The sequence below is a fragment of the Bufo bufo genome, chromosome 3, assembly GCF_905171765.1.
Source record: "Bufo bufo chromosome 3, aBufBuf1.1, whole genome shotgun sequence".
Taxonomy (NCBI): domain Eukaryota; kingdom Metazoa; phylum Chordata; class Amphibia; order Anura; family Bufonidae; genus Bufo; species Bufo bufo.
The window spans coordinates 666231349-666253219 of record NC_053391.1 but is presented as its reverse complement, the minus strand read 5'-3'; the positions used below and the strand labels follow the sequence as shown (position 1 = coordinate 666253219).

General features: G+C 47.1%; 1 protein-coding gene across 3 annotated transcripts in view; it reads right to left on the bottom strand.

Annotated features, from left to right (window-relative positions):
• The window catches only part of PIGW (phosphatidylinositol glycan anchor biosynthesis class W), a 41445-nt gene that overhangs the window by 6099 nt on the left and 13475 nt on the right, over positions 1-21871 (bottom strand). For 2 of the 3 annotated variants that reach the window (XR_005777777.1, XM_040426337.1), the window contains exon 1: positions 13830-13898. The exons of the other annotated variant lie outside the window; for it this stretch is intronic. The gene's annotated coding sequence lies outside the window, so the exon portion shown is untranslated. Of the gene's footprint in view, positions 1-13829; positions 13899-21871 lie in introns of those variants that run through there. 3 annotated transcript variants of the gene reach the window in all.

Genomic DNA, 21871 nt, shown 5'->3' with positions numbered 1-21871 from the left:
TGATCTAAACGGGATTGCTCCCCTATCACATCCAACCAATGCGGGTTCAATTTAAAGGTTCTTCCTGTATTGGAAGCGTCTGAAAACACAACGAGAACTGGGGCGTGATCCGAGATTCCATGGGGTTCATACCTCATTCTCAGGACGCGGCCGCACAGATCCCGACTTGCAAAGGCCAGATCTATACGGGACATTGACCCGTATGACTGGCTAAAACATGAGAAGATTTTTTTGTTGCCATAGAGGTGGCGCCAGATATCAACCAGCGCCAGCTCCTGGCACACAGCAGTCAGAGGGGTTCCAGTGCGGGCGCGCCCAGATAGAGGAGAGAACCGATCCAGCTCAGAATCGAGTACTGCATTAAAGTCTCCTGCCACTAACAATGCACATTGATTTTTTGTGGATATAAATTGGACTAACTGTAGAAACACCGCTGCTTTAAATGGTGGAGGAATGTAAATAAACGCCAATATGACCTCCTGCCCTTTCCAGAACCCATGAAGGAATACATATCTCCCTTCTTTATCAATCATACTATCTAATGGTTGATATTCCATCCCGGGATGAATATAGACGCTGATACCTCTTGCATAAGAAGAGTAGCAAGCGTGGTACTCAAGAGAAGCCCATTTCCTTTTCAGTGTATAAATCCTATCTAATGTAGCGTGGGTCTCCAATAGTACCACAATCGCAGGCAGATGGCGGACCACCAGATCAAATACCACTGTCCTCTTCACTCTGTCTCCCAGCCCCCTCACATTCCAGAATAAAATGTTACTCGGCATGTCCAATGAATGAAAATATTTACAAGTCCCCCATCTTAACAGAGATGCACACATATCTACAGAACGAGCGACGGCAGCCAATCCCTCCCCTAGACCCACCCCCAAAAAAAACAAACCCTACATGGTTGACAAGGCATTTCACAATACCCATCAACCTCTCTCCTTCCACCAAACCTCCCCCCCACCATCTCCCCTCATTAACCTCCCTCCTCACCACCTTTCCATATTATTTCATAGGCCCCTTGAATCCAACCATTGCACCACCTCAGTCTGTGTGGAAAAGAACTGCACAGAATCATTATCAACCACTCTCAATTTAGCGGGGTATAGCATTGAATACTTAATCTTGGCAGCAATCAATCTTTTTTTCACATCAAAAAAAGGATCTTCTTTTATTTTGGGTCTCTCGCGAGAAATCGGGAAAAATTGATATCAGATTACCATTGAAATGTATATCTATTACTTCTCTTTTACGCCTAAGAACCCAATCCCGATCCTTTGAGCAAACAAATTTCGCCAGGATTGCCCTGGGAGGGGCCCCTGGAGGAGGTTTTTTGAAAGGGATTCTATGGGCCCTTTCCACACAGAAGGTAGATACATCATAATCTGGGCCCAAACTTTCTGTCAACCACTTCTGAATGAAGTTCGAAGGGTTATCCTGTTCCGCCCCTTCTGGAAACCCTACTAACCGCAGGTTATATCTACGAGACCTATCCTCCAATTCCACCACTTTTCTTCTTAACCAAGCGCGGTCTTCATCTACCTCCTCTAGTCTGTTCTTTAATAGGCCATTCTCTACAGTGACCGAGTTGACTACAGACTCCAATTCCTTCACCTTTAATCTCAGTTTCATCATTTCATCTCTTATTATGGTGACATCCCCTTGTACTACTGCAAGGGAAGAGGCCAACTCAGCCACCGAGACACTAGTAGCATTTACTACTCCCAGTATATCCTGCAATTTTTTATTAATACCCTCAAACCCTTCACTATGGGAGGAACTAGACTTTGCTAGACCCCGTTCTAACTGATCCATGTTGTCTAATCCTGACTCAGTCTGGAGGGCAGATCTCTGTACACCTCCTCTAGTTTTCGGTGGGGGTGACTTCAGAAATTTGTCTAATCGGGCCTGTGGGCTCCCCCCTGTTCCACCTTTTGGGGAGGTCAAACCTGCTGATTTACGAAATTTTGGCGGCATTTCTGTCTCAGTAAGTTGGAAATTGGAAGTGTGTCCGCAATTAAATGACCCGAGTCTGAACACAGCTCAGCGCCCCCGGACACCGAACACCAGTGTTACCTAGTGCTCTAAGAGGAGGAAGGTGCGCACATACAAGTAAATAGTGAATGAGAGCCCAGCAGATAACACTAAATAGTTACAAACTAGATTGTTACTTCCCCCAACTACCAGGGTAAATACGGTTGCACACAGTTAGTAATCATATAGGAGAAAAACAATGCGGGGCCACTAACAGGCAAAAGTAGAGATGCCAACAGTTATATGACAGACATAGAAAACAATAAATTAGGGAGAACCACTAAATGTATGGATAAGTATTTGTGGTCAGAATTGGAGGTGTAAGTCCAGTATGCTATATACTGAGTGCGGCGACAAAGTACTCAGTGGTTGAAGTTAAAGTTGAGATGCAAGTCCAAGATACTGAGTACAGCAGCAAAACACTCAGTGATAACGGCTTCCTTACTAGCCAGTTGGGGCTCCAAAATTATGGCGCTTCCAGCCACCCCGCTAAAATGAGGAAAGCGTCCAGCTAAGTCCCCCCCTGACACCGACAATTATCAGACGGATCGTCCATCCTGGGGTTAAAGAAAAGGGGCTCTTATGGGCCTTGTCGCTTGTTCTGCAGAGAGCAAAAGGGATAGTTCCAGTGAGTTCCCAAAGTCCGGCTCCAACATCAAAAGAGAGTCACCCAGCTGGCAGTCCCAAGGCAATGCAGCCAGAACCGCAGATAACCGTGGCAGGAGATTCCAACCTCACAACGCCCCCCGCCAAGAACACCCGGTCGCTGCCGGCACCCGCCTCCTGAACATACCTTAGCAGTCAAGGCAGTCAAGGCAAAGCACTATTTTCACCCGCAAGCCCGCAATCCCTGGACCTCCACTTCACCCACAGATACCACAGCCCAGCATCTCCAAAGGCTTACCGGCTCCAGCGTTCAGTACCTCCCAGGTAAGAAACAGTGTACAGCCAGACACAGGTGAGTCGCAGATCCGAGGAGGCATATATCATGCGGCAAACAGCGGGTCACGGCAGGCATGCGGTGGGGTCACGGCAGACATCGGGCAGCAAAAAGCAGCAAAAAGCAAGTGCGGGCAGCAGGCGGCGGGCCACAGCAGGTAACAGGCAGCAGCAGGCGGCGGGCCACAGCAGGTAACAGGCAGCAGCAGGCGGCGGGCCACAGCAGGTAACAGGCGGCAACAAGACGGTCGCATCGAGGTGTTTCACAGTCCCATCTGGGCTCGACTGTTCAGGGCTGGTCTGCAGTCGGCGCTCCTGCTAGGTCTACATCCAGGAGCAGGAGCAGGAGCAGGCGAGAGAGACAGAGAGACAGAGAGACAGAGAGAGGCAGCCGGAGGAGGAGCGCGGCACACCTACGTCATGCCGCTCAGGACCCAATATTGGCTGTACTTGGTATCTCAGCTAAGCCTCACTTCAATGGGGCTGAGCTGAGTCTAGGCCCCATGACCGATGAACGTGACATCACATGGCCTAGGAAAAGCTAGAGAACGCAGCGGCGCTACAGCAAACATTGGTACATTCTCAAGCAGCTGATTTGGGGGGCTCCAGGATATCAGAAAACTCCTCACTCTCAAATAACACTTACTTCAGAGACAAGATTAGCAACATCTAGCATGAAATAATCTCCCAGTCCCCAACCAGTTTCCCACATTTCCACGTGCACTCTCTCCTCTTTCGCCCCTAGATGAAGACGTCTCCAGGCTACTTTCTTGTTCTTGACCCACCACCTGCAGCAGTGATCCTATTCCCTCATACTTTCTCTAGTCCCTCTCCCCAGCATTACTCACTTTACTACAATATTTAACCGCTCTCTCTTCTGGTATATTTCTGCCCTATAAAAGCATTTTGTTATAACCCCACCTTAAAAAAACAATATATGTCTTCACCCGACCCGTTTCTAACCTCACCTTTATTCTTACACTCCTGGAACATCTCGTCTACTCTCGCTTAACATATTTTTCTGCAAACGCTCTTCTTGACCCCTTATAATCTGGCTTTCGCTCTCTTCACTCTACAGTAACTGGACTTACTAAAGTGTCTAACGATCTCCTGACAGCAAAAAGGAATAGCCACTATTCTGTACTGATTCTTCTAAATCTCTCTGCAGAGTTTGATACGGTGAACCACAAACTTTCCTGGTTCTCTTTCCATCTCTTAGGCCGCTCCTTTAGTATTATTTACTTGCTCTACTTCTTCTCCTCTTCTTGATGTTGGGGTTCCTCAGGGTTCAGTCCTAGGTCGTCTACTCCTCTCTCTACACAGCCCCGATCAGCCAAACTAGGAGTAGATTTGGTTTTCAATACCATCTTTATGCTGATGACACCCAACTGTACACTCCTGACATCACCCCACTTTACTCCAAAACATGAGCGATTGTCTGGCAGCAGTCTCTAACCTCATGTCCTCTCTAGCTATAACTGAACCTCCCAAGAACTGAACTTTTTGTCTCCCCCCCCCATCTACCTAGCCACCTAAACTTGATATTTCAATTTCGGTGTGGTACTATCATAACTCATGGGCAGCACGCTCCCGCCTGTCTTGGGGCCATGTTTGACTCGGATCTTTCCTTTGTTCTTCATATTCAAATAACTTGCACGCTCTTGACGTCTGCACTTCCAGAACATCTCCGGAATCCGCCCTTTTCTTACGGTGCTGATGCTTTGATTCATTCTCGTCTAGAGAACTGGTCTTCCTCTCGCTGAACATTCTCCCCTTCCTTCTGCCCTAAATCCCGCAGCCAGGCTAATCTATCTGTCCATCCGCTACACTGATGCTTCTAGCCTGTGCCAGTCACTTCACTGGTTGCCCCTCTACCACAGAATATAGTTCAAACTGCTCACCCTCACAGCTCTCCACAGTGCTGCACCTCCTTCCATCTATCACCCTACTCATGATCTCTGTTCTGCCAGTGATCTCAGATTAAGATCCTCCATAATTCATATATCTCACTACAGTCATCAAAACTTATCTTGAGCTGCACCTACTCTCTGGAATACTCTGCCCCGGATTATCAGGTCAATTCCCAACTTCCATACCTTCAAATGTGCCTTAAAAACATCTTTTCAAGCAGGCTTATCAAGCTTCCTAATAGGACTCCTCCCCTAGTGCAGGCATAGGATCCAGCCGGTTCTGCCGAACAGTTTGTTAAAATTACAGCAGGTTCGCAGGACCGGTGAGAAGCAGGAATCCCGACCCAGTCCTGCAGCATAAATAGATTTCAAAACCCTCCAGCAGCCGCTCACTCACTCAAATCCCCCACACACAGCAAATGAATCCCCAGCTCAAGTCCCCTCCCTGCACATGCCCCCCCTCCCCTCCGAGGAATGTAATTACCAGTGCAGCTCGGCAGTCAGCTGCTGCTGGCTTGTTGCTCCTTCTCCTCTCTTGTCTTCCCTTCTTTTCTAGCAGCCAGCCCCAAGGTCTCCATCAAGTGCAGTGTGCAGTCCGCCTCCCCTGGTGCTGGCCAGTTTCACTCAGCGAGTGAGCCCAGTTCAGTGAGGAGGAGATTCTCATTAGCATGTAGTGTGGCTCCTCCCTCCTCTCCCAAGAGTAAGATCCGCAGTACTGGCACAGGCTTTGCCAGTACTGCTTCTGTTGTTCTATTGGCTGGCAGCCTGCTCTGACATATTCAGCTGACAGCCAATTATAGGGGCCAATTTTATTATAATAGTAGGTATTTGTGGGCAGTGTACAGACAGCCCACCCTTAGTTTATTTAGGCACATTCTTAGGCGGGACATGTTCTTTCCTGCTGTTTACTGGTTGTGTGAGGTGACCACTAGAGGAACTGTGTCGGTAAACTTAGCTGTTCTAGTGCTTTGTTTCTGCCTGTGGCTCCAGCCCCTCTCCCCCAACAGTTGATGTACCCTTCTGATGAGAATAAAAAACTGAACAAAGAACTAACAATTGCAAAAAAAAACTACATCTTTTGTGACTATAATAACCGCTCTCCTCCATATCAGTGCTATGTGCAGCTGTGCTACCAGTGCAACCATGTGCTCCTCTGTGTAGTAATGTTAATGCCATCACCTGTGTACGCATCTGTGCGGCCAGCATTTTCTCCTCTGTTCTGCCATGTGCCCTGTGCGGCCACCATTTTCTCCTCTGGTCTGCCATCTGCCCTGTGCGGCCACCATTTTCTCCTCTGGTCTGCCATCTGCCCTGTGCGGCCACCATTTTCTCCTCTGGTCTGCCATCTGCCCTGTGCGGCCACCATTTTCTCCTCTGGTCTGCCATCTGCCCTGTGCGGCCACCATTTTCTCCTCTGGTCTGCCATCTGCCCTGTGCGGCCACCATTTTCTCCTCTGGTCTGCCATCTGCCCTGTGCGGCCACCATTTTCTCCTCTGGTCTGCCATCTGCCCTGTGCGGCCACCATTTTCTCCTCTGGTCTGCCATCTGCCCTGTGCGGCCACCATTTTCTCCTCTGGTCTGCCATCTGCCCTGTGCGGCCACCATTTTCTCCTCTGGTCTGCTATCTGCCCTGTGCGGCCACCATTTTCTCCTCTGGTCTGCCATGTGCTCTGTGAGGCCACCATTCTCTCCTCTGGTCTGCCATGTGCTCTGTGAGGCCACCATTCTCTCCTCTGGTCTGCCATGTGCTCTGTGAGGCCACCATTCTCTCCTCTGGTCTGCCATGTGCTCTGTGAGGCCACCATGTTCCCCTTTGTGCTGCTGTAGATGGCAATGAAGACAGTTTCCTGTACACCATTTTCGAAAAATCTGCATCTTGTCACTGAATGACTTATCTCTGCCATTCTTTAGCAATTTTATCCTTCACTTAATAAGTTATGACTGTGCACATGGTTGAAATGCTTTGCTGCTTTTTAATTTGGCACATTACAGGCATTTGCTCTTTCTCATTCTTTGAAACCTGTGAAGGATCCAACTACCACCAGCAATATAGTCCATTTTGAAACCTCATTCTTCATCAACTCTAACCTGAACAGTTCTAAGGAATCTGACCAAATCATCTAAAACATTACATGAGGAGAGTCTTCACTCGGACTCTTTCAGGACAAACCTGGTTCAGGTTTCCACTGCAGAAACAGTTTGATATTGAATAGAATGGAGAGATTCTCATACAGGAAATCAGCAACAAAATACTTCACACCCAAAAAAAATCCAACTTTGTGAAAATTTGCACCTGTGGGTTTTCTGGCGGAATTTTCCACCATGTATGAAGACACCGTCAGGGTTGGCTCAGCTGCATCTCTCAGACTGACTGCGTCTTCCCTGACACAAACCGACTGTATGATAGTTCCTATTAGATCAGGAGTCTAATGTACTGTGCTCATCACTAGATCCAAGATCAGATATGACATGGCTGTATCACAAATCACTATGATGCAGTCCGCTTGGGTCAGGGGAACCACGGTTGGGTGAGCATATGTGGCTGACACATGGGGCTGTGTTCCTCAGCCAAGCACTGTTGTGAGAATCAGCCTTTAGTGGTTCAATTCTACATTCTCCTGGGTGTAGTCCCCAGGTCAGTAGTGTGGACCCCGGTCAAGAATCACACAGCAAATATTAAGCAGTTTAATGACTTTCGTTCGTTTTTTTTGTGTGCGATTCTTCTTTACTTCCTGCCAGACTATGGACTACATTCAGTAATTAAAAGGTTTGTCTGCAACCATTAATTTTTGATTTGCAGGACAGTTGAAGAAGGTTTTAATAGCAACTAATAATTGGCTTTTTCAAGGGTCCAAAAATCTCAGCCATCCTCTGTAACTGCTGCCAGCGACCTCAGTGGTGATGTGGGTGATGACCACAGAGGTCTGATAGCCCAGGACTCTTTATTTTCGTTATCAAAGCAGTAAACTCTTTTTTTACTAATTCATATCGAGAGCCATTTATAAAACATGATGCAAGCCTATTGTACCTGAAGAAGGGGTTAAACCCCGAAACGCGTTGTACCACTTGCTCAAATAAATGATCAACCTATATCACTCCAACTCTTGGGTGGTTTTTGCGCCGTGGGACACCTTTTCTATTATCTGAACCACTGGCTTTCTGCGGGATTCCAGGCATCCCTGAACAGAAGTATCCATCCCGGGCTGCACACCATCCGTTGTGAGGAGTTCATGGCAATTTGACACACGTCCACATTAGAGTTGTGCCTAAAGTAGCACAACTCCATCAGGTGAGCCTCCCAGTGGAGATACCTTTTTATCTATAATCTCTACGTTATTACCCTATGGTGCGCCATTCTCCTTTTTGTTCTATAGTTGAACGACGCCTGTTTCTGTCATTTATAAAACATTGGCTTTTAACGGCGGTCTTTGATACCCCTGCCGGAGGATGCGCCTGATTTATAACAAGACGCACACTTCATCATAAATTAGGTGTGTCCACCTGCAGCCCCTGATTGGACTAGTTTTCCATCATCATTTATGCCAGTGGTGAGGATGGTGTAAAAACGCTACGTGCAGTAAAATATTGTTGCGCAAGTTTAAAAGTCACAGAAAGGGGTCTTGCAACTTATATTTTTTTCTCCTTACACCAAACTGACATTAGTAAATGACCTTATTTTATCACAGTTGTGCACTACAGACTGTTAATGCAAAGAAGGACCTACAGCTACATAGGTCCCCCTAGGTGATAATTCAAGCTTGCTCAGCTTTCCTATAGGTGTGTATTAGTTGCTACTCCCTCCAACTTACAATCAATTCTCTGTTTAATAATGTCTACGTCTGTATTCCAGGAGACCTCACCATCACTTAATATTGTGTGAAATTGGACCTTATTTCTGTGGGCCTTAACATCGGATTGTAGCTGCCAAGAGTGATGTGACTGGTTGTGTACAGCATTACAGATCTTTCAGGTTCATTATATTTTTTAATTTATTTTCATTTGTATAAAAAATAAAAATAAAAGAGTAAATCGTTTCTTCATACGTTTTTATATCGCCACAGTGTCATGGAATGTACAGTCGTGGCCAAAAGTTTTGAGAATTACATAAATATTGGAAAAGTTGCTGCTTAAGTTTTTATAATAGCAATTTGCATATACTCCAGAATGTTATGAAGAGTGATCAGATGAATTGCATAGTCCTTCTTTGCCATGAAAATTAACTTAATCCCAAAAAAAAACGTTCCACTGCATTTCATTGCTGTCATTAAAGGACCTGCTGAGATCATTTCAGTAATCGTCTTGTTAACTCAGGTGAGAATGTTGACGAGCACAAGGCTGGAGATCATTATGTCAGGCTGATTGGGTTAAAATGGCAGACTTGACCTGTTAAAAGGAGGGTGATGCTTGAAATCATTGTTCCGGGTGATAGAGTGCCTGTTCCATTATACACATAACCTAAACAGCCATCTGTTTTGACATTTCTAATAAAAATCTTTTTCTCCCCCTTTAAGACTTTAGGCAGCTGCTATCAATACCGTGCAGAATCACTGATGAAACAGGAGTCCAGAGTGTTTTCTATACAGGCATATATTGTGGCAGTGGAGCTGCCAGAGAGCCATGTGAGGGCCATCAAAATGGTGCATCTCACTTAGAGGAAGCTGGGCGAGAACAATAAATACATGGGAAAATAGGGTTCCCCCTCTGTGTGTGTATCAGCCAGGCTGTTAATGAGAGGCAATTAGGAGCCCGCTGAGGAGATCAGGTAAAGGTGGGCTTGGCAGGAGTAGAGAGAGGGCTCCCCGTCTGGGGATGAGACAGGCAGTGCCAAGGCCTGTGGGAACCAGGAGCCTCTAACCCCAGGTGGGGGGAATCACTGAGTTGGGTTTTGGGGAGCTGGGTAGTAGACCCAGATCCCGAGAGAAAGAGAAACTACTGTGTAGTCAGGGGCCAAACGACCTAGGATTTGTGTTAATGTTTTTGACTGTTGTAAAAGTGACAATAAAGCCGGTTGCAGCCAGTTTGCACCCAAATCGGCAGTGTTGGAGTGGCTTCGTGAACAGTACCAACCATCTAAGCTGAGAAGACGGCGATCCTGGAGAGCTTAATGACCCCAAGTTGTGACTATATAGTATAGGCCTCATGCACAGGAACGTATTTAGTCTCCGTGTCAGTTCGGTTTTTGTTTTTTTCTGCGGCTAGGATGTGGACCCATTCATTTGAATGGGTCTGCAAAAAATGCGGACAGCACACCGTGTGCTATCCGCATCTGTATGTCGGTTCCATAGCCCCACAACAAAAAAAAAAGTCCTATTCTTGTCCGTTTTAGGCATTGTTACAATAGATCCGCAAAACACATACGGTCGTGTGCATGTAGCCTATAGTGTGATTTTGCACACTTGATTGTCAGGAGGAAAGTGTTTCTTCCTGGCAATTGCCTGCTCGTTGGTGGAGGAGAGTGCTGCTATTACATCATTTACATGCAGTGATCTCCTCCTCAGTATGGGAGCAGTGATTGCTAATGCCACCACTCATACTGCATTATTGTTGGCCGGCAGCAGATCGTGACTACACAGCACAATCTGCCAAAAGATTGTGATAAAGTACACCAGACCTTGAGTGGAGTACAAATTAGGCTACATGCACACGAACGTCGTTTGTTTCCGTGTCCGTTCCATTTTTTCTGCGGATAGGATGCAGACCCATTCATTTCAATGGGTCCGCAAAAAATGCGGACAGCACACCGTGTGCTGTCCGCATCAGTATGTCCGTTCTGTGGACCCGCAAAAAAAAATAAAAAATATAGAACATTCCTATTCTTGTCCGTTTTAGGCATTTTTACAATGGATCCATCAAAAAAACGGATAGCATACGGATGTAATTTTTTTTTTTTTTCCGGATTCGCAATTTGCAGACCTCAAAACACATACGGTCGTGTGCATGTAGCCTTAGGCCTAGTTCACACGAACGTTTTTTTTTGCGAGTGTACGGGCCTTTTTTTGTGTTCCGTATACGGAACCATTCATTTCAATGGTTCCGTAAAAAACAAAAAAAACGGAATGTACTTCGTATGCATTCTGTTTCCGTATTTCCGTTCCGTTGAAAGATAGAACATGTCATATTATTGCCCGCGTTCCGTGGCTCTATTCAAGTCAACGGGTCCGCAAAAAAAAAACGGAACACATACGGAAATGCATCTGTATGTCTTCCGTATCCGTTCCGTTTTTGCTGAACCATCTATTGAAAATTTTATGCGTAGCCCAATTTTTTCTATGCAATTACTGTATACTGTATATGCCATTTGGAAAAACGGAACAGAAACGGAAACACAACGGAAACAAAAAACGGAACAACGGACTGCAAAACACTGAAAAAGCCATACGTTCCTGTGAACTAGGCCTTAGGCTACATTCACATGTCAGTATTTTTCTATATCCCGATTTTCGGTCCGTTTTTTGCGGATCCGTTGTTCCTGAAAATGTTTCCGTATGTCATCCGTTTTTTGCGGAAACGCAAAAAACGGAAACATGTATAAATTTCAATAAGCAAATAAAGTTGTTTGGATTTCTTTGAAAAAATAATAAAAAAAAAAGTGAATAAAAGTTTATAAAATAAAAATTTAATTTCCATGAACGGAATCCGCATAAAAACGGATGACATACGTAATGACATCCGAATGTCTTCCGTTTTTTGAGGATCCATTGACTTTGTATTGTACCAGGGTCCGAATTTTGCGGAAAAGAATAGGACATGTTTTATATTTTATCGGACATGCGGAACGGAACAACGGAAACGGACAGCACACATTGTGCTGTCCGATTTTTTTACAGGACCCATTGAAAATGAATGGGTCCAGATCTGGTCCAGATGTGTTCCGCAAAAAACGGAACAGATCAGGAAAGAAAAAACGGACGTGTGAATGGACTCTTAGACTGTTTTTGCAACTAAATCAGGTGCAAAAAAAGGCGCACCTACATAAATAGGTTGGAAAATAGGCACAAAAGTTTAAAACTTCTGAATTTGTCAAAAAAAAAAAAAACACAAGACAGCCGAACGAGCTGCAACAGCCTTGAAAACAAGTGCATTTTCTGTAGACAAAAAATATATAAATATGGGTCTAAAATAGTATTTTTATGGTGCAGGTGCAGACGATAACAACCATTAGTGAATTACGCATTAGATCCAGGTGCCTCCAGTTTTCCCTGTAGCCCCATTCATTTCCACGGGGCCAGGGCTGTGTGAAAAATGGACAATACAGAACACACTGCGATTTTTCTTAACGCAAAGATGACGATGAAAAGCAACGCTCGTGCACAGGCCCATTAATATAAATGGGTCAGGATGCGGTCTGTTAGCAAAACAGAATGCATCTAGATGAAAAACGGAATACTGCGGTTTGTTGAGCTCTGCCATCTTTTTTTTTTTTGGTAACCGTTTTAGGGCTGTTTCACACAAGCGTGTCCAGTACGGGAATCACACTTCGTGTGTGAGCTTAATTCGCTGTTCTCGACAGTGCTCATCTTGCAGAAGCGCACGGCATTAGGGCTTGTTCACACGACCGTATGCATTTTGCGGTCCGCAAAAAATACGGGTGACGTCCGTGTGCATTCCGTATTTTGCGGAACGGAACAGCTAGCCCCCGATAGAACAGCCCTATCCTTGTCCGTAATGCGGACAATAATAGGACATGTTCTATTTTTTTGCAGAACGGACATACGGAAACGGAATGCACACGGAGTAATTTCCGTTTTTTTTGCGGACCCATTTAAGTGAATGGTTCCGCATACGGTCCGCCAAAAAAAAAAAAAAAAGACACGGAAAGAAAATATGTTTGTGTGCATGAGCCCTTAGGCTACATGCACACGAACGTTGTTTGTTTTTGTGTCCGTTCAGTTTTTTTTTTGCGGATTACGATGCGGACCCATTTATTTCAATAGGTCCGCAAAAAATGCGGACAGCACACCTGTCCACATCAGTATGTCAGTTCCGTAGCCACGCAAAAAAATAAATAAAAATAGAACATGTCCTATTCTTGTCAGTTTTAGGCATTGTTACAATAGATCCACAACCCCCCCCCCCAAAAAAACAAAAACGGATGGCATACTTTTTCTTTTGCGGATCTGCAATTTGCGCATCGCAAAACACATACGGTCATGTGCATGTAGCCTTATACTGATTTATAATGCTGTGTGTCTCTGTACTGTATGTCCTGCATCTAAAGAACCACAGTGACAGCTTTTTGTCAGTATAAAGCCTCATTCACGCGTCAGCAATTCACTCACACGTGTTCTCCACAGACGGCACGCGTACCCATTTATTTTTATGTGTGTATTCGCAGATCCATGTTTTAGCGCGGTCTGTGTGTCCGTGGTTTTGGTCAGTTCACCGATCTATCGTGCCCATTATAGTCTATGGGTCCATGAAAAATACAGACAACACGGATGACACACGAGAACATAAAACAGACGCGGACATCTTCACTCCTAATTCACTGACCCATCCGATCATGGACACGTGAAGGAGGCTTAATTCTCCAGTAATAAGGTCATGCAGAGACACACAGCATTATAATTCAGTACACACTAAATAACTTCATCTTTTAATTTTTTGCCCAGAAAATAATTTTTCAATGTAATGGGAATCGTGGTGAATCAGTCACATTTGCCTTAACAGAACACTGCGCGACATCATTTCATTTTTTAGATCATTTACCATCATTTCACCCAAACCTGCACTTGCACATTTGACCAATACATGTCTTTTTTAGATGATATCCTGTATAGACAATGAGGACCTTTAAAAAAAAAAAAAAAAAAAACAATTTTTATAGAAAACCTAATCATATCCCTCAAATCCTGATGAGTTTTGTTGTGGCAGCAGTTCATGCATTCATCATTAATAAAAGCCACACATGGCACACACATACAGTGCCTTGTACTTACCTTGCTTGCTCAGCTGGTCGGTCAGCCTGCTCTGGGCTTCACTTCCTGGTTCCCTGCCTCCAAGGCTGGGCGGGCTTAGGCTGCCCCTTCATGACGTCACATCTGCTATCTGATTGACAGCCCGGCCAGCCCCTTCATGACGTCACATCTGCTCCTCAGCCTTTCCTGCTCATTTGTAAGAAGAGGCAGCTTTCCTGCCAAGTTATAAGCAGCCGTGTTGCTGAATGGTTGAGTTTATTTTATCACATACATAATCAGGTAGAACTTAGAAGCAAATTCCAATCAGCACTGCCACCCCCTCCCACAGGCATGTCCTTTCATCACAAAACTGGCTCTGCTACATCCTCCAGACAGCACGACCTACATTCCCACCAGCCACGTCCCTTTCAGGCAAACCCAGCCCTGCTATGTCATGCTGGCAGCAATAAGGCTACTTTCACACTTGCGGCAGTGTGATCCGGCGGGCAGGTTCAGTCGTCGGAATTGCCCGCCGGATCCACCGATCTGGATGTGACTGAAAGCATTTGTGAGACACATCCGGATGCGGATCCGTCTCACAATGGATTGCAAGAACGGATCCGTCTCTCTGCTTATCATGCGGACAGATGGCACTAATACTGTCCTATGGGGAAAAAGGCCGGATCCGGCATTCCGGCAAGTCTTTAGTTTTTTTTCGCCGGAGATAAAACCGTAGAATGCTGCGGTTTTATCTTTTGCCTGATCAGTCAAAACGACTGAACTGAAGACATCCTGATGCATCCTGAACGGATTACTCTCCATTCAGAATGTATGGGGATAACCCTGATCAGTTCTTTTCTGGTATAGAGCCCCTGTGACGGAACTCTATGGCCTCTTTCACACTTGCGTTGTTGGGATCCGGCATGCACTTCCGTTGCCGGAGGTGCCTGCCGGATCCGGAAAAACGCAAGTGTACTGAAAGCATTTGAAGACGGAACCGTCTTCCAAATGCTTTCAGTGTTGCTATGGCACCCAGGACGCTATTAAAGTCCTGGTTGCCATAGTAGGAGCGGGGAGCGGTATACTTACAGTCCGTGCGGCTCCCGGGGCGCTCCAGAATGACGTCAGAGCGCCCCATGCGCATGGATGACATGATCCATGTGATCACGTCACCCATGCGCGTGGGGCGCCCTGACGTCACTCTGGAGTGCCCGGGGAGCCGCACGGACGGTAAGTACACTGCTCCCCCGCTCCCCGCTACACTTTACCATGGCTGCCAGGACTTTTGCGTCCCGGCAGCCATGGTAACCACTCTGAAAAAGCTAAACGTCGGATCCGGCAATGCGTCGAAACGACGTTTAGCTTAAGGCCGGATCCGGATCAATGCCTTCCAATGGGCATTAATTCCGGATCCGGCCTTGCGGCAAGTGTTCCGGATTTTTGGCCGGAGCAAAAAGTGCAGCATGCTGCGGTATTTTCTCCGGCCAACAAACGTTCCGTACCGGAACTGAAGACATGAAGACATCCTGATGCATCCTGAACGGATTTCTCTCCATTCAGAAAGCATTAGGATAATCCTGATCAGGATTCTTCCGGCATAGAGCCCCGACGACGGAACTCTATGCCAGAAGACAATAACGCAGGTGTGAAAGAGCCCTTAGGCCTCTTTCACACGAGCGATATGGATTGTGTCAGGATCTGTTGGGTAAAAAACTGATGGTTTCGCACACAAGTTCAGTCAGTTTTGTCTGCGATTGCGTTCAGTGTGTGTTTTTTTCCGCACCGGGTGCAGTCAGTTTTTGAAGGGTTTTTCACGTGCGTGAAAGAAAAAACTGAAGAATTACAAACGACATCTCCTGCAACCATCAGTGAAGAACACATTGGATCTGGATGCAATCCGTTTTTTACACAAGCCCCATTCACTTGAAAAACGAAGAAAATAAAACATGCAGCGATTTTTCCTGAACGCAGAACTGATGTGTGAAAAATGACACAATGTGCACAGGCCCACTGAAATGAATGGGTCCGGATTCAGTCGGGATGCTATGTGTTTGCTTCACACATCACACCCGGGTGGAAAAGTCGCTCGTGTGAAAAAGGTATAACTCCCCTCCACCCAGCCAGGTCCCTTCCAGTGAAACCCAGCTCTGCTACATCATGTTGGCAGCAATAACTCCCCTAAGGCTACTTTCACACTTGCGTTGTTCTTTTCCGGCATAGAGTTCCGTCACAGGGGCTCTAAACCGGAAAAGAACTGATCAGTTTTATCCCCATGCATTCTGAATGGAGAGTAAGGGCTCTTTCACACTTGCGTTATTGTCTTCCGGCATAGAGTTCCGTCGTCGGGACTCTATGCCGGAAGAATACTGATCAGGATTATCCTAATGCATTCTGAATGGAGAGTAATCCGTTCAGGATGCATCAGGATGTCTTCAGTTCCGGTACGGAACGTTTTTTGGCCGGAGAAAATACCGCAGCATGCTGCGCTTTTTGCTCCGGCCAAAAATCCTGAAGACTTGCCGCAAGGCCGGATCCGGGATCAATGCCCATTGAAAGGCATTGATCCGGATCCGGCCTTAAGCTAAACGTCGTTTCGGCGCATTGCCGGACCCGACGTTTAGCTTTTTCTGAATAGTTACCATGGCTGCCGGGACGCTAAAGTCCTGACAGCCATGGTAAGTGTAGCGGGGAGCAGGGGAGCAGCATACTTACCGTCCGTGCGGCTCCCCGGGCGCTCCAGAGTGACGTCAGGGCGCCCCAAGCGCATGGATCACGTGATCACATGGATCACGTCATCCATGCGCATGGGGCGCTCTGACGTCATTCTGGAGCGCCCCGGGAGCCGCACGGACTGTAAGTATACCGCTCCCCCGCTCCCCGCTCCTACTATGGCAACCAGGACTTTAATAGCGTCCTGGGTGCCATAGTAACACTGAAAGCATTTGGAAGACGGTTCCGTCTTCAAATGCTTTCAGTACACTTGCGTTGTTACGGATCCGGCAGGCACCTCCGGCAACGGAAGTGCATGCCGGATCCCAACAACGCAAGTGTGAAAGAGGCCTTATCCGTTCAGTTTGCATCAGGATGTCTTCAGTTCAGTCGTTTTGACTGATCAGGCAAAAGAGAAAACCGCAGCATGCTACGGTTTTCTCTCCGGCGAAAAAAACTGAAGACTTGCCTGAACGCCGGATCCGGCATTTTTTCCCATAGGAATGAATTGGCGCCGGATCCGGCATTCAGAATACCGGAATGCCGGATCCGTCGTTCCGGCATGCACATGCGCAGATCGGTAAAAATTAGAAAAAATGTACAAGACGGATCCGTCGGTCCGCATGACAAGCGGAGAGACGGATCCGTCCTTGCAATGCATTTGTGAGACGGATCCGCACCCGGATCCGTCTCACAAATGCTTTCAGTCAGCGGCAGAACGGCGGATCCGGCGGGCAGTTCCGACGACGGAACTGCCCGCCGGATCACACTGCCGCAAGTGTGAAAGTAGCCTAAGCCAGGTCCATTCCAGTGAAACCCAGCTCTGCTACATCATGCTTTCAGCAATAACTCCCCTTTCCCCAGACATGCACTTTCCAAGTAAACCCAGCTCTGCTACATTATGTTGGCAGCAATAACTCCCCTGTGCCGCAAATGGAACAGATCCCATTGACTATAATGGGATCCATTTGGGAAAAACATTTTTAGCGCAGAAAAAAGTCCTGCATGCTATTTTTCACAATTTACGAAAAGAGCCTCTGACACAGATGTGAACATACCCCCAAGGAGTGCACATCCTCACATTAATATTTGATTTGGCTCCGGATTTCAGCACCCTGGGGGAGATTTATTAAACTGGTGTAACGCCTGGCACTAATATCCTTGCAGGGTAATAAGTAGAGATGAGCGAATTTCATGTTATGAAATTCGTTTAGACTTCGTTTGGTGGTAAAAGCAGAATTGCATTATGGATTCTGTTACCACGGACCATAACGCAATTCTATGACGGAATGCCTTTAGAGGCATTCCGTTATTAATTTCGTCATAATAGAAGTCTATGGCCTGCAAAACGGATCCGTCCCGTTATGCAGGGGAGGACTCCCCTGCATAACGGAAACGGGGCGGATCCGCTATGCAGCCTATTGACTTCTATTATGACGAAATGAATAACGGAATGCCTCTAAAGGCATTCCGTCATAGAATTGCGTTATGGTCCGTGGTAACGGAATCCATAACACAATACAACGTATTTTGACTTTGGCGACAAGTTCTACATACAGATCTGCGGAACTGCAGTGGATTCAAATGTGGCTCCACCTTACGCAAATACTTACATATCACCATTTGAAAACGAACATATTTACGCTAATATTCTTTTTTCCCAAAAACGCCATACGTTGCCACAGGTACATTGAAGACATTTTGCATTTGGACATAAACTCCCAAAACTCTTTTGGGTTCATTTATCAAACTGGTGTAAAGTAGAACTGGCCTAGTTGCCTATAGCAACCAATCAGATTCCTCCTTTAATTTTTCTTTTATTCAACACCATCAATAACGCCACACCTGAACTTAAGTTTCCCTTACGTCCTAACCAGTGGCACAGATGGGGTATTCTGCTCCTGTGGACTAGTTAGGACAGGTGGAAGTTTTAATAAAATTAACAAACACACACACACACACACCCTCCCTCCCCCAATAAAGAGGGGGCGTGACCCCCAGGCCCTTGTGTTTTTTTCTGTCCTTTGGACAGCTAGGACGGGTGGTCCCCCTCCTCCGTTTCGGTCTTGGCCTGGTTCTGCTTTCTTGCAAGTTCTTGTGTGTTGCGATTTGCAATTCAGACCTTAGGATCTTCTGGGTAAAGATCCTGAAGCTTGCTGTTAATTGTCCTTTATCCTCTGACTTTTACGGTTTATTCCCTTCTCTTGTATTGCAGCCATGTCTTCTACCGGGGACGGTGACCGGGAGCCCAGCAGAAAGAATTCTGGCAAAAGGCGTCACCTGCAGCGCCATGATTGCCAGGTTGTGCTGGAAGACAGCTATGCTTTTTCCAGATGCCCACCCTGTAGGGCCAAAGCACTCCCCCAGCAGGAACCGACGGTCCATGACGTCGTCGACTGGAAACCAACATTAGTCAGATGAACGCTTCCATAGAGGAATTGAAGCATGCCTTTGTCTCCAAACGCCGACGTCCTTCCTCTCCTCATCGGGCGATGGGAGTATCGGGGGCTCAGGATGTAAGAGAGGGATCGGTCTCTTCCTCCTCTGAGGACGAGGATGGTTTTGCTTATTCTTTCCCTCCTGAAAAAGCCCAGCGGCTGCTAAGATCCATCTGGAAGGGGAACCAGGACGTTGATCCAGGGGAAGCCTCATCTTCTGCCTCTAAGGGGCCCAGGGCCTTTAAAGCGGACAGTTCCCTACTTTCGGTAATGAAGATAGAATGGAAAAAGAAAAGGGTCCCGTATTGACCAAGAGATTCAAGACGGTTTTTCCTTTGAAGGAGGATCAGGTATCATCCTGGGTGCCTGTCCCAAAGGTGGACATGGCTATTTCCAAACTGTCAAGGAGGACTTTAATCCAATCGGATGACGGATCAAGCCTCCAAGATCCGATGGATCGGAAGGCGGATTGCGGGTTTATTCTTCGGTGTCTGCCTCCGCCTCAGTCGCTATTGCGTCATCAGAAGTGGCGAATTTTCTTAGATCGAGGTTCACCCAGGTACAGTCTGACCTGGACCAGGGGGTTTCCAGGGATTACATCTTGGCCTCCTGTAAGACGGCCAGTTTAGCCATCGACTTCCTGTGTGACGCTGCTCCTCAACAATTGAAGTTGGCGTCCAAATCCATGGCGCTTTCAACCGCGGGCAGGCGTCCGCTCTGGTTGCAGCCTTGGAAGGCTGATACTACCTCTAAGCATAACCTTTGCGCTATGGCTTATGAACCCGGCAAGCTTTTTGGAGCAGAGCTAGACCAGATAATGGAGGGGCTGTCGGACAAGAAGGGCAAGTCCTTTCCCCAGCAGTCCTTTCGTGGTCGGGGCAAAAGGTATGGTTCTAGGCCAGAACCTCAACCTAGAACCCAGAGAGATTGGGGTTCCCGTAGAGGAGGAAAATCCTAGGGGATCTAGACCCCCTAAGAAGTCCTCGACGCTCTGATTGCGGGCCTCCTCGAGGCTCTTGGTATTTAGCCGGTCTGACTGGATTTCCAATGCTCCCTGGTCACCACATTCCCGTAGGCGGCCGCCTACAACATTTTCTAGGTTTTTGGCAGGATCATATCCAGGACCAATGGGTCCTTCGCATCATTTCACAAGGTTACCCTGTGGACTTGAGCAGTCCGCCCGTGGACAAGTTCGTCCAGACAAGGTTACTTCTCTGCAGCAAGCCAAGAGTTCTAGAGAGCTATGTTCTAGAATATCTTCAGAAGGGGGCTCTAGAGGAGGCCCCCCCCCAAGAGAGGGGAGCAGGTATCTATTCCCCAGTGTTTCTGGTACCCAAGAATACCGGAGGATGGAGGATGATTATAGATCTGAGGTACTTCAATAGTTTTATCAAACGAAAGAAATTGCGTATGGAAACTATCCAGTCAGTGACCAATCTTCTCGTGCCGGGAGATTTCTTGGCAACCTTGGACCTCAAGGATGCTTATCTCCATATTCCCATCCACCCTGGGTCCAGAGGATTGTTAAGGATCGCGGTACAGATCGGGGGGGTCTTAAAACATTTCCAGTTTGTGGCCCTCACACACTTTTACCAAGGTGGTGGTGTCCGTGGTGGCCGCTCTAAGGCTTTAGGGTCGGAGCATAGTTCCTTACCTGGACGATTACCCCTTCCCAAGCGATCCTGTCCCAACACATTCAACAGGCTGTCGCCTTCCTTGATCAGCTATGATGGATAATCAACTGGGACAAATCCCAACTTCTGCCAGCCACCTCGGTAAGGTTCCTGGGGTTCGTGGTGGATTCAGTAAACATGACTATTCATCTCACTCCCGAGAGAAGGCGATCCGTTCAACTGACTGCCCGTTCTCTCTCAGTACCACGAGAGGTAACAATTCAAACATTGATGAAGATGTTGGGACTAATGTCATCAACCGCAGAGGCGGTACCTTGGGCATTATGGCATCTGCGTCCGCTTCAGTCGGAGGTACTAGCCAAGTGAAATCACAGTCCGGTGGGACTCAAATCCGTGCACTCCCTTTCTTACCATGCCCGATCCTCTCTAAGATGGTGGTCTCACCTCGAGGACGGCAAGTCCTTGGTCCAGCCCTCGGATCATACTTACTTCAGATGCATCCCTAGTAGGCTGGGGAGCTCATTTTCTGGACAAGACAGTCAAAGGAACTTGGATACCACAGGAGAAATCATTGTCATTGAATCTCCTGGAGATCAGAGCAATCAGACTAGCTCTTTTTCATTTTGCTCCCTTAATTCGAGGGAAAGCAGTGAAGGTACAGTCAGACAGCATGACCGCTGTGCTGTATATAAACAAGCAGGGAGGCACGAGGTCACAAAGTCTCCTGAGAGAGATAGGGGTGATATTGGATTGGGCAGAACTGAACCTCACCCACTTATCAGCCGTTCACATTCGCAGAGTTCACAATGTGATCGCGGATCGCCTGAGCCGAGGTCTTCCAACCGGAGAATGGTCACTTCATCCAGAGGTCTTCAAGGAGATAACGCTCAGGTGGGGCATGCCAGAGATCGATCTCATGGCAACGAGGTTCAACACCAAGGTGGAGAGGTATTGCTCCCTTTACAGGGAGGAAAACCCGGTGGCAATAGATGCACTGTCAATCCCGTGGAGGTTCAGGCTGGCCTACATCTTCCCTCCAATTTCCTTGATACCGAGGGTCTTGATGAAAATCAGGCAGGACCAAGCGTCAGTCATCGTCATCATTCCATACTGGCCAAAGAGAGCTTGGTTTACCCAACTCAACCAGATGAGTCGGGGTCAATTTTTGAGGCTTCCCCCAGAGAGAGTACTGGTGTCGGGGGAAACTCAGATCTCCTCAAATCTTCAAATGTTCAACCTGACGGCCTTGAGGTTGATCAGTCCCTTCCAAGGATAGAAGGGCTTTCGGGGTTTGTCATGAGAA